Source organism: Lactuca saligna, chromosome 3 (assembly GCF_052625555.1).
Source record: "Lactuca saligna cultivar CGN05327 chromosome 3, ASM5262555v1, whole genome shotgun sequence".
Classification (NCBI taxonomy): domain Eukaryota; kingdom Viridiplantae; phylum Streptophyta; class Magnoliopsida; order Asterales; family Asteraceae; genus Lactuca; species Lactuca saligna.
In genome coordinates this window covers 188517733-188530203 of record NC_136419.1, presented here as the reverse complement: position 1 = coordinate 188530203, position 12471 = coordinate 188517733, and the positions used below count along the sequence as shown (strand labels likewise).

General features: G+C 34.3%; 1 pseudogene; it reads left to right on the top strand.

Annotated features, from left to right (window-relative positions):
* Nucleotides 1–495: 495 nt before the first annotated feature.
* LOC145037642 (anthocyanidin 3-O-glucosyltransferase 2 pseudogene) lies at nucleotides 496–2250 on the top strand (annotated as a pseudogene).
* Nucleotides 2251–12471: the final 10221 nt, after the last annotated feature.

The window sequence follows — 12471 nt, the reverse complement described above, 5'->3', positions numbered from 1 at the left end:
ATGATGTGTTAATTAAGAAAATATTAAAAAAAAAAGAAATTAACAAATGGAAAGAATATTTAATAAAAAAATATCAAAAAATAACATGTATCCAAATTAATTAGAGAGTGACATATGAGAAAATTATTTTCATTTATTGGGAGGATATGTAAAACATTAAATATAATAAATATGATAGTAGTTGTAATTAATACGTTCTTTTTTTCTATATTTCAAAATTTTATTTAAAAAAAATTTAATGTTACAGTTTAATATTTAACTTTTTTTAATTAACTTTTTTTAATTAATACATATAATATATTTAAAAGATTATTTAATTTATATGATTGAATGACTCGAACAAAAAATATATTATTTTTTATATTATGACAATCTAATTTTAAATTCGATTTAAATATTTTGCCTTTCAACAAACTTGAATGCTTATAAAATAAAACTAATAACATCTTAAAAAATTATCCTTCAGTGCATTTATTCAACGAGCAACGTGTTCATTTTGCAAGCAACCAATTGGGTTTAACTCTATCGATATTATCTAGAAGAACCAGCACATACAAGATAAAACTTCAAACAGATCATTTTACAACAATAATGGCGAACTCAATTGCAGAGCTCATCTTCATCCCTGCACCAGGGGTCGGTCATATCATGTCCACAATTGAGATCGCAAAACTGCTAGTGACTCGCGACCACCAGCTCACTATTACCGTCCTCGTCATTAACCCGCCGCCCACCTTCGGCTCCGGCTCCGCCATCACCACCTACATCCAATCATTAGCAAACACCACCATGGATCGTATCTCCTTCATCGAACTCCCTCAAGACAAAACCCCACAAGACTCAAAAGCTCCCATGGCCGCCTTCACTGATTTTATCAACAGTCACTGCAAACACGTAAGAAAAATTGTCGCCGACAAGATGAGTCAACCGGATTCAGTACAGATCGCTGGGTTCGTCGTCGACATGTTCTGCACCGGGATGATAGATGTGGCAAACGAGTTTAATGTTCCGACATATGTGTTCTTCACTTCTAATGCTGCTTTTCTTGGATTTAAGTTGTACATCCAGACACTCTCTGATGATAAGAATCAAGACGTTGTCGAGTTAAGCAACTCAGATTCCACCATTTCCGTTCCAAGTTTTGTCAAACCAGTGCCCACAAAGGTGTTTCCGACCATATGCCAGAGTCAAGAAGGACTGGAATTTGTTTTGGGATCTGCCCGGAAACTGAGAGAGGCGAAAGCAATCATTGTCAATACATTCTTGGAATTGGAAACACACGCTATCGATTCATTATCGAAAGACAACACCATTCCGATGGTGTATCCGGTGGGCCCTATACTCAACTTAGAAGCCGGTGCCGGAAAATCGTCGAGTGATGATGATGATATCATCACCTGGTTAGACACTCAACCACCTTCCTCGGTGGTGTTCCTTTGTTTTGGGAGCATGGGAAGTTTTGACGAGGTTCAAGTTAAAGAGATAGCAAACGGTTTAGAGCGAAGTGGCCACCGTTTCCTGTGGTCGCTACGCCGACCTCCGTCGGATCAAACAACAAGAGCGCCGAGTGATTACGAGGACCCAGGAACAGTATTGCCGGAAGGATTCCTAGAACGGACTGCCGGAATCGGAAAAGTAACGGGGTGGGTCCCGCAGGTGGCTGTGTTGGCTCATGATGCAGTCGGAGGATTTGTGTCTCACTGCGGGTGGAACTCGTTGTTGGAGAGCTTGTGGTTTGGTGTACCATCGGCGGCGTGGCCAATCTACGCGGAGCAGCAGATTAATGCTTTTGAAATGGTGGTGGAGCTTGGGTTGGCGGTGGAGATTAAGTTGGACTATAAGAAGGATTTTTTTAATCCGAAGGCTGATAAAGTCACGGCGGAGGAGATTGAAAGTGGGGTAAGACGATTGATGGAGGATAACAAGGTGAGGACAAAGGTTAAAGAAATGAGGGAGAAGAGCAGAGCAGCGGTGGTGGAGGGAGGTTCGTCGTATGCTTCTGTAGGGCGTCTTATTCTGGACATCAAACGAAACATCTTATGAATTGCTTAGTTGTAACTTGTGTGCCTGTGTTGTACCCAAGTTTGGTGAGAACAGAGGTTAAAGATATTGGTTTCCAAAGTGTTTAGAGTGGGAGACTTAGAAGTGAAAAGAGAAAATAATTATGACGTTTGACTGCATACCATGTGGATCGAAAGGGCGGGAGGGATGAACTCTTTCAGCCGTAAAGATCTTAAATTCATTTTCAAAGTGTTGATGCAAGAAGGTGAGCTACAATGCTACATATTCTTAACTAATGATAATTTTTAAAGAATCCTTCTTAATCTTATCTTATCTTAATCTTAACTTATCTTAATCTCATCTTATCATATCTTAATCTTAATAAGATAATAGTTACTCTATCTCATGTCTCATTTTTCTTTCTCCTATTCTTTAAAAATGACATATGTAGTTTACTATGATTTTATTTTCATTTTCAAATGTAAATAAAATCATGTTGATTAACATTTAAGAACAAATCAAATTCATAATCCCTAATTACTTTGGGATTAATTGTAATCCTTTAAAATCCATCTTATATTCTTAATTGGTAAAAACAATTCAGAAAATAATACCATAAAATTCGTGATCATTCGATAATGTTCATCCACTTTTGTTACTCTCCGTAAAATCAAAATCAAAATCAAAATTCAAACCCTTCCTAAAATCATGGCCGTAATTTGTGCACCGATTATCCATCAATATTGGCAACATGTCAAGATAATGGATTGATTTGTATTTTTTCTAAGCATATATTGATTGAAACCTAATGGCTTCATTTTCTCGATCAATTGGTTAAGCATGTTTGAATCCACAAAGGTTTGAAGAATTTGATCCCTTCTTGACTCTTCATGTTGTTTTGCTCCTTGATTAACTTGTCTTTTCTTTCTTGTTATCGGTTACGATTTTTCACAGTAAACAAGGGTTGCTTTGGTTCGATGAAGATGGACACAAATTGGACCAACTTTACTCACCATTGTTTATCCTTACCAACGTCACACCCCACATCACTCACTACCGTCACATCCTTGCTCAACGGAAACTTGATACACCGTCTTTCTTCCCGCATTACCACAGCTGTCACATCTTATGTTCTTAGAGGGTGTTTGGCATTGATTTTCAAATGATTTTTGGACTTTTGACTTTTTCAAAAAGTTAAAAATTTTAAAAATTATTTGATAACTTCAAAAATTATTTTAAATTAATTTTTTGATAAAAAGAAAAATATGATGTTTAAAAAAACATAAATTTGTGACTTTTAGTAATTTTGGTTTTTTCTCCTTTATACCCTCAAAAGTTTATACAAACAAATAAATCAAAAAGTCATTTTTCTAAAAATAACTTTTGTTTAAAACAATGTTATATATTTTGGGGGTCTTGACACTTTGATTTAATTTCCACAGGGTAAAGGGCTAAAGAATTAAGGTAAAAATCGTAGACACTTTTTCTCCCTTTACCTAATCAAGAAATCCACTAATCAAGAAATCCATCGCACCCTCAAAAATAGTAAGAAACTCATGCATAGCATCAATTATTATTAACAGGTTTGCACTTAGCCACTTAGCCCTTTTGGTTTTCTTTAACAAAAATTACTTCAACTATTATTTATTATTATTTTTAATGGCTTATTTTTGTGTAGTGCAACGATGGTTAAGGGTAGCTTTAAGTACTTAGATTCCCTTGTTCAGAGAAGTGTTGTGCTAATGTTCTAATGCTTTATGATGTATGTGAAAAGGTTTCGTTTTTTTTTCTTTGGTTTACTATGGTTAAATTGAACATCGTTGTTTTCCAATTTAAGATCGAATTCAAGGCTTGGTAAAAGAATTATTGAGGAAAGATAGATGTTGATGATTATGGAGAAATTGGTTGTCTCGACCTTGAATTTTTGAAGTCATGGAGAGAAAAAAAACTTATGTTCACCTATTAGTGAATACAATCAGGGAAACTTTGGGAACTTAAATTCCATAAGGTTGGAACAGACTTCATTTAAATAATTGAATTATAACTCCTTTCTGTGAGGATTCTACAGTTACCCAAGTAAAGTAAGAATGAGCAGCACTTACGTAACCATCAACCCTTCAAAACGTTTAATATTAATGGAAACTAAAGCATACCCAAAGGAAATAAACTACATCAGTTGATCACTATCACACAACAATGTCAATCACATTTCAGTTGTTGCAATGAGATAAGAGATATTTTGAAAAGTTATTGATACGAGGAGTAGAAGAGCTGATTTCTTGACAAAGAAGTGGAATTTGAGGATAGGCTCTTCACTCTACAAGGTTGTTAGTGATGCTCATTTATTGAAGGGTCTAAAAATCTCCTTAAACTACAAGGTGGAGGACCAAATCTGTAATTTGATATGTAGTGATACTTGGGTTGTTGGAGATCTGGGATACAGGTGGACAGTTGGAGTTGCTTTTTATTGTGGTGCAAATTGTTGTGTTCTTATGTATGATTTGAATGTTACGAAGTCATTTGATGATCTCAACAACTTGAGGGAGGATTCGTTATTTAGGTATATGCTAACATGGGAATAACATTTTTGAGTTCAAAAATTTTAAATGTAAAAATTATAAAGAAATATACCTGGGTGGTAGATTACAAATCAATATAAACGACAAGTTTACATATAAAAAAGTAAATTTTAGTTCATTTCTATGTGCAAATCATTGTGTCAAGTTGATATCTTTTCTGTTAGCTTGTACTCATTTTCTACCATTCACATAGAACTTTTTAGTAATGGTGTGAGTAGATAAATAGTTGTTTTAATACAATATCATTTAAGAGAGATATATAATAATGGAAATACAATTTAAAATAGGGTTATTTTCATAAAAACCCAACAATGTTTTGTGTTTGGTTTTAAAAAGTTCTTAAACTAATTTTTGTTCCTTCTAAACCATTAAAGTGAGAAATGACTTGTTGAAAATGGGAAATTCAAAATTTTCATCCAGTTAGCAGGTTAGTTTGTACTGTCAACTTACATGACATAGACAAATATAGCCACATAGACACCAATGGTCGACGTGGCATATATAGTAATTTATTTTTGCTATTTTTCAAAGGGGAGGGACCACTACCGCTAAATATTAGAACATGAGGTTGGGAGCTAAAAGTTTGACAATGATATTCTCATGTATCTACTCAATCCCTCACTTTCGTTATCCTTCACACTTACGAATTCTTCCATGGCGCATGATAGGTTGTGAAAGAGAAGGTCGGTGCGTGATCTGAAAAATTAGTCCGATGGTAGAAGAGATGCTTACTTGCAACACCTGTGTTATTCCTTGGCACCTCAACTATTGTTACATCCCGAATTCAGGTTCGTCTCTTAAACCCTTCTCCTTTTTCTAAGTTGTCAAGTTAAACCCCAAAAATGAAATGTTAAGGCAAATGAGTACGCTGGGCGTACTGAGGAGTACGATGTGCGTACTCGCGCGCTTAAGTTGGACACAGACTCGCCTAGGTACGTTGGGCGAACTCAGGGTTACGTTGGGCGTAGCGGGCCCAGATGTAAACCTTAATTTGTGACTTGTGCACTATAAAAGGAATGCTAAGGCCTTATCCTCAGCTACCATTTCAAAGAGTGAAACCCTAATAGAGAGTCATCCTTCGTTCTAGCTTGTGTGTTTGTGTTCTAAGCTTCAAAGTGTTATTTCAAGGTGGTGAAAGAGAAGAGGAGGCCATTTTGCGATATAGAAGTTGGTGGACAAGAGTAGATCCGAGTTTGTCAGAGGTTGGAGCTTCTTTCTGAGGTAAAAAGCTCAAAACTTTCCTTATCATTTGTGATTTGTGCTTCTTGGACCAATTTCTAGGGTTTTTGGTCCCAAGGTGGAGACTTTATAAGCAAATGGTCTCCATTGGCCTAGATCTACCATATTTCAGGATTATAAGAGTTGTATGTTCATAAAAATACAATCTTCGACGTGAATATTGAGTCATGCATGAGATCTAGACCTTTTGAGGAAGAAGGAAAGGTGTTAGAGTGATTAGGGACCTTTACAGCCATGCAAAGGCTTAAAGGTTGCGACTTTATGGAATAAGAGGCTTAAGGAAACTCAGATCTAAAAGTTGAATGTGTGTCTTAACCGTTTAAGACCAAAATCCAAGAAAAGGCTGAAAATGAGACTTACGTTGGGCGTAACTCTCAGTACGCACAACGTAAGGGGTTGAGACCCCGATTATGGTTCCTCGGTGTACACCCCGCGTACAGAGAAGGTACGCGCCGCGTACTGCCTCCTTTTGACTTTTGTTGACTTTTAGGGTTTTGGTCAACCATTAGACTTTTGGGTTAGGGAGGGGTAAAATGGTCTTTTACCCTTCTATGGGATTGTAGGAGTGGATTTAATCTAGCCTTTGAGAGCCATTATTTATTTGAGAGTGCTATTTATGTGATTAGGCAGGAGCTAGATCAGTGTGTTCGTGTGTGAGATTATCTAAGATACACGAGGTGAGTATTCTCCCTATACATTACCTAGAATGGTATTTATGTGTAGACCGAAGGGTCTTGTATGCTATGTGTATGTATGAGATTATGAGCATTTTGTTGTATGTATGCCATCTGTTGTATAAACCGGACCGGTGGGTCCAACGATATAGACCAGACCGAAGGGTCCAAAGATACAGACTGGACCGAAGGGTCCAACGAGCTATGACCGGACCAGAGGGTCCAACGAGCTATGGGACTGGAGGGTCCCGCTGAGACACATCGACTGTAGGGTCATACAGTAGCCTCGAATGGTGTATGTGTTGTATGTGGTATTTTGGGGAACTCACTAAGCCTTTGTGCTTACAGTGTTTGTGTTATGTGTTTCAGGTACCACCATACCAGTGAGGATCGCAGGAAGGCACCGGCATGATCAGTACACACTACTGGAGTTTCATACATTTGATCTTGGGATGTGATTTTATGGATTTGTTATGTGATACATTGAGAATTGAGAATCTTTATGAATGAAATTACATTATTAAAAAGTGAAAAATTGTTTTAAAATTTACGTTGTTACAACTATCTATATGTTTGTCTATAAATCCTAGCTGATGTTGCCTAATGGGAGTGTATATACTGCTCAACTATCATCACATCCAACCCCACCCGCCTTCATCCATGGTCACATCGGGATCTAAACCATTAATTTTTCTTATTCAAGCTATCCCACTATCGAATATGATATATCGCTCTCTCACCAAAACAAGGCCAAGAGATAAACTTGGTGGTGGATGAGGTAAGTAGATCATAAACGCCACAGGGACAATTTTTGTGAGTTTAATGCTTAGTGAAATCGCAAAAGGAAACACATTGATAAACTCATCAGTGCATCAAAGGTAAAAGAACAAATCATGAAGAAATCAATCTTCTCAATCACGATTGGATCTAACAATTTCATTAACAATTATTTGCTTCAAGTTCTCGCTATTGGAGCTAACGTTTCACAAACCCTCGATTCTTTTGTCGATCATCACCTTAGTCACCTTCAAGCCCACAAGCTACACTCACCCATTACTCACACACACACACATTGTATTTTATTGGAAGGCGTTGGTCATTAATTGTTGGCAATGGAGATGCATGTGAGAAAGAAACACTACTGAAGGGAGGGTGTAGCCATGGGAGACAGAGGATGCGTAACCCTAATTTCTTCCCCCTCCTTCCTTCAACAAAAGCTTAAATTGACAACCACTAGAGATGGAATGAGATGGTTGGTCCTAGTGGGGAATACAATGAAGATGTCAATGATCGATTACAAATAATGATAGAGATGATGGAGGGGCTATGAGACGACCATCAATTTCTAGGCTTAGAGGAAGACGGAGGAGATGACTTCGGTTGAAAAACCCATGACTACATAAGTATCATAGATAGCCATATGAAGGTAAAGGATAGTGGTTTGTCTTACATGTAGGATCCATGTAGAATAATATATGACATGTCATCTAAGTTTTGATTGAATTTACATGGTAAGCGAGAACAAGAGGTTATCTTCCCCTTAATAACAGGTTATTTTTGAGTTTATACATTTAAAAGGAACAAAATTAAGAACTTTTTAAGACCAAACATAAAATCTTGTTGGGTTTTAATGACAATAATCATTTAAAATATAATGTTTACTTATTAGTTAAATAACAAATATATTAAAATTATGAATGTTATCATATGTTAAAAGTTTATAACGAGACAAACAATATGTTATTTATTTATTTATTTTATTTTTGATAAATAAGTCTACCACATTAACTTTTAAATAATCATTGTCTAAATATGTGTCTTAAACTAAAACTCTAAAAGTAACTAAAAAGGCCTATTTACATATTATTAAAAAAACATTTATTTCTTTCCTTGCTTTCTCATGTTTAAGGAAAAACAAGGCGATTGGTTAAAAATTTAACACATATTCTTAACTAATCATTGTCCAAAACTCCAAATATGTGTCTTAAACTAAAACTCTAAAAAGTAACTAAAAAGGCCTATTTACATATTATTAAAAAAAACATTTATTTATTTCCTTGCTTTCTCATGTTTAAGGAAAAAGATGGCGATTGATTAAAAATTTAACAAGCATGCTCCTTTATATTTATTTACATATTAACTAAAAAAAACTAAAAACCCTTCTATATTTTATTCCTACTACTAGGTGTGAGACTTATGTATTAAATGAGTTTATTTAAAAAAAACTGAATTATAAAAATTAACGTGTTTTTTTTTTCTCTTTTAAATTTAAACAAACAATTTAAATAAATGAATAAAGAAATTAATGAATCTTTAATTTAGTAATATTGAAATTAAAATGAAAATTCATTAATGAAATTGATATACATTTATTATTCTATTTAAATACTATCTATAATTTAATAAAATGAAAAAACTATAAAATGATATGTAGAATAAAAATTAATTTAAAATTACCACAAAATTACATGTGCAAAATAAATTAGAATGTGACATGTGGTAAAAAGATCTTTATTTATCAGGGATAATCTTTCTATCCACATTAAATGGTAACAAATGAACTAAAATATTATCATTTTCATTAAATGTCTCATTAAATCTTACACATATCAACATTTAATATGAACATCTAATATGGCAGGAGGATAAATACGAATAAATTATAGGAAATATTTAATTTCTCTAAAAATAATAATGATTGATTTACACACAAAACACCAAAGTATATATAAAAATAACTATTTGTAAATGTATGATTAATGATTACGATTTTTATAGTCACTATGTTGTTTTACAATATCATTATTTTCTTCATTAATTTACAAATAAAAACCATTTCATATATCTTGAAAAAATAATTTCACATATATATTTGAATCAACGATTATAATTTTATATAAATACAAAAAATATAAATCTCATAATTAACAATCTATTGAAAATAATTGATTAATAATTATGATTTTTTACTATAAAAATTTATTTATTTTTATAACCGTGATTCTTACTAGCTATAATCTAATGATATACATGATATCGATAAAACTGATTTAAATTGAACAGTTACAAACCCCAAAGCAATACAAAATAACCTTTTAAAAACCTTGTTCTAGAAAACAAATTTGAAAGTTCAATAACTGCAAAAGGTGGCAAAGTTTATTTTTTTTCTTAGAGTAAATTACATAAATGGTGGTTGTGGTTTTGTGAAATAAACAACTTTGTACAAACTTTTTTCTTCCACTAAATCGGTGGTTTCTATGGTTTTTTCAAAACTTTAACAAATGACAACTTTATTATGTTTTTCTTATTATCTTTTTCTCTTTTTTAAAAGTTATTTTATGTTTTTTATCCATTAATATATTAATTTTAATGAGTTAATAATAAATAGCAATCCAAATTTAAGACATGAACACGGATGAATGGAAAATAGAAATCAAAACACAATTGCGAACCCTAGATTATCGCTACTCCTACATCTACCGACAACCATAACAATTGTTGTAACAGTCATGGGTTGTAACAGTCAATCACATTTGTTTCTTCCAACTTTCAAAAATTGGACAATGGTCTATGGAAATATGATTTAAATGTCAAAAGGGAAGATTAAAGCTGTAATTTTCAGCAATGGCTACCTTTTTTTTTTCCAGAACAAATGGGTTAAGAAGAAAACAAAAATAGGTATTTGGAGTAAAATGAACATCAAAACAAAATTCTTCAATTTTGTTTTCAATTAAAGTTATAACCTGACATTCTGTCTTTTAATCTCATTACACATTCTCGCGTATCTTTGAATTAAGTTAAATCCTCAACTATATATAACTATATATGTTATTTAATTTTAAAATATAGTAATATATTTTTATTAGTAAAATGATTATTTAAGTATAAAATTATGTGTTTTAATTTAATCTAATGTTAAAATATATATATATATATATATATATATATATATATATATATATATATATATATATATATATATATATATATATATATATATATATATATAAATGATGTGTAGTGGTAACCACTTCCAAGTGATAGTACTGTGGTAGCAAATATGTAGTGAAAATGAGATGACGCAAATATAACAACACTTTTCTAATGTAGATGTAGTGACCATACCTCATGGCCTTATATAATCATGAAAGAAAGTGATAACTTGTTGTCACATCCCCTCATGGCCTTATATAATCATGAAAGAAAGTGATAACTTGTTGTCACATCCCCAACTGACGATGGAAAAGTTGGTGTACGCGACGTCAATAAAGTATCATAGTCCAAAACATACATTGAACAATATATAGAAATAGCATAAGATTACAATATATAACATTATCAAATATATTTTACATCGTTTTTAGAACGTCGTTGTAAATCCTCAACAATAAAAACATTTGTGAAAAAACATTGTCAACATCAAAAATACAAAACAAGGAATTAGGCTCGACCCAATAGATGTGGCAAGTTAGACGAAGGCCAAGGGCCTTATAGAGGTTTGGGCCCAATTTTAAACCTCTTAGTATTTATATACTAACAAATAGTTTGGGAAAACAATCAGGGCAACTTTGGGAACTTAAATTCCATAAGGTTGTAACCGACTTCCTTTAAATGATTCAATTATAAGTACTTTCTGTGGGGACTCTACAGGTACCCAAGTAAAATAAGAATGAGCAGCACTTATGTAACCATCAACCCTTCAAAACTTTTAATATCGATGGAAACTAAAGCATACCAAAGTAAATAAACTCCATCAATTGATCATTATCACACTACAATGTCAAAAAAAAATTTAGTTGTTGCAATGAGATAAGAGATATTTGGAAAAGTTTTTGATAAGAGGAGTAGAAGAGCTGATGTAACATCCGGATTCCCAGGTATTCTATGTTATTCATTTATTTTGAGTTAAAGAGAAGGACTCGACGAGTCAACGCCTAGACTCGTCGAGTAGGGTCACGATTTACTGACTGGATTAATGAATGGACTCGACGAGTCGGTAGGGTGAGTCGATGAGTCCGTGCTGGCAGCAGAAACCCTAAATCTTTGGGCGTGTGCCCTATTTAAGGGTCCTTATGGCCCTCATTTTCGGCTACCTGTCTAAAGAGAGAAACCCTAGAGAGTTTGGATGAGTTGTGTAAGAGAGAGAGCCTTTTTGATCCTTGTTAGTGTGATTTTGCAAAAAAGAAGGTTTTTCCAGCAAGAGGAGGTCAAGGGGATTGCTATTCTGTGGGTTTCCAGCTCGGATCTACAACTTTGAGGTAGTAAATCGACCCATTCTTCTGTTTAGTATGAGATCCTTGAATTTAGGGTTTTCTATACCCTTTTATTGGCTTGAAATGATAATTATATTGTTCCTTTGAGTGTTAGACTCTGGATCTGGACCTTTAGAGGTCCATAGAGCCTTATCCTTCCTGCTTTATGTTGTTCCATGGGGGGAATGAACTTAGGTTGCCATTTTAGAGAAGATCTCACCAAAAGGAGCCATATGCGTGTTGCATGAATGTAAAGGTCGGACCTTTACGTGGTTATTGTGTATGGGAAGGGCAGATCTATAGGTTAGAGAAGCGGATCTGACCTCAGAAGGTCATTTGAGTATTGCCATGGAAGCAACTCGCTGAGTTCATAAGTGGACTCGACGAGTCGAGTCGGGGTTGCCCCACGATTCGTGAGAGGAGTAAGTCGTCGAGTGAAGGGATGACTCGACGTGCCAAGGGAGACTATAAGGATTCAGAGGATCCGCATGGACTTGCCGAGTCACCCATGTGCACTCGACGAGTCGGGTCAAAGTTTGACCGTTGACTTTAGTTGACCTTAGGGTTTTGGCCAAGCTGATTCAAGAGAGTACAGGGAGGAGTAGAATGGCCTTTTACCCAATCTTTAGAGATGATACTATGAGAGGGTATTGATCAAGAATGTTATTTGGTTGATAGGAGGAGGCTAGGTCGGGACGTCGAGTACGAGGGTTTATCCGACTTCAT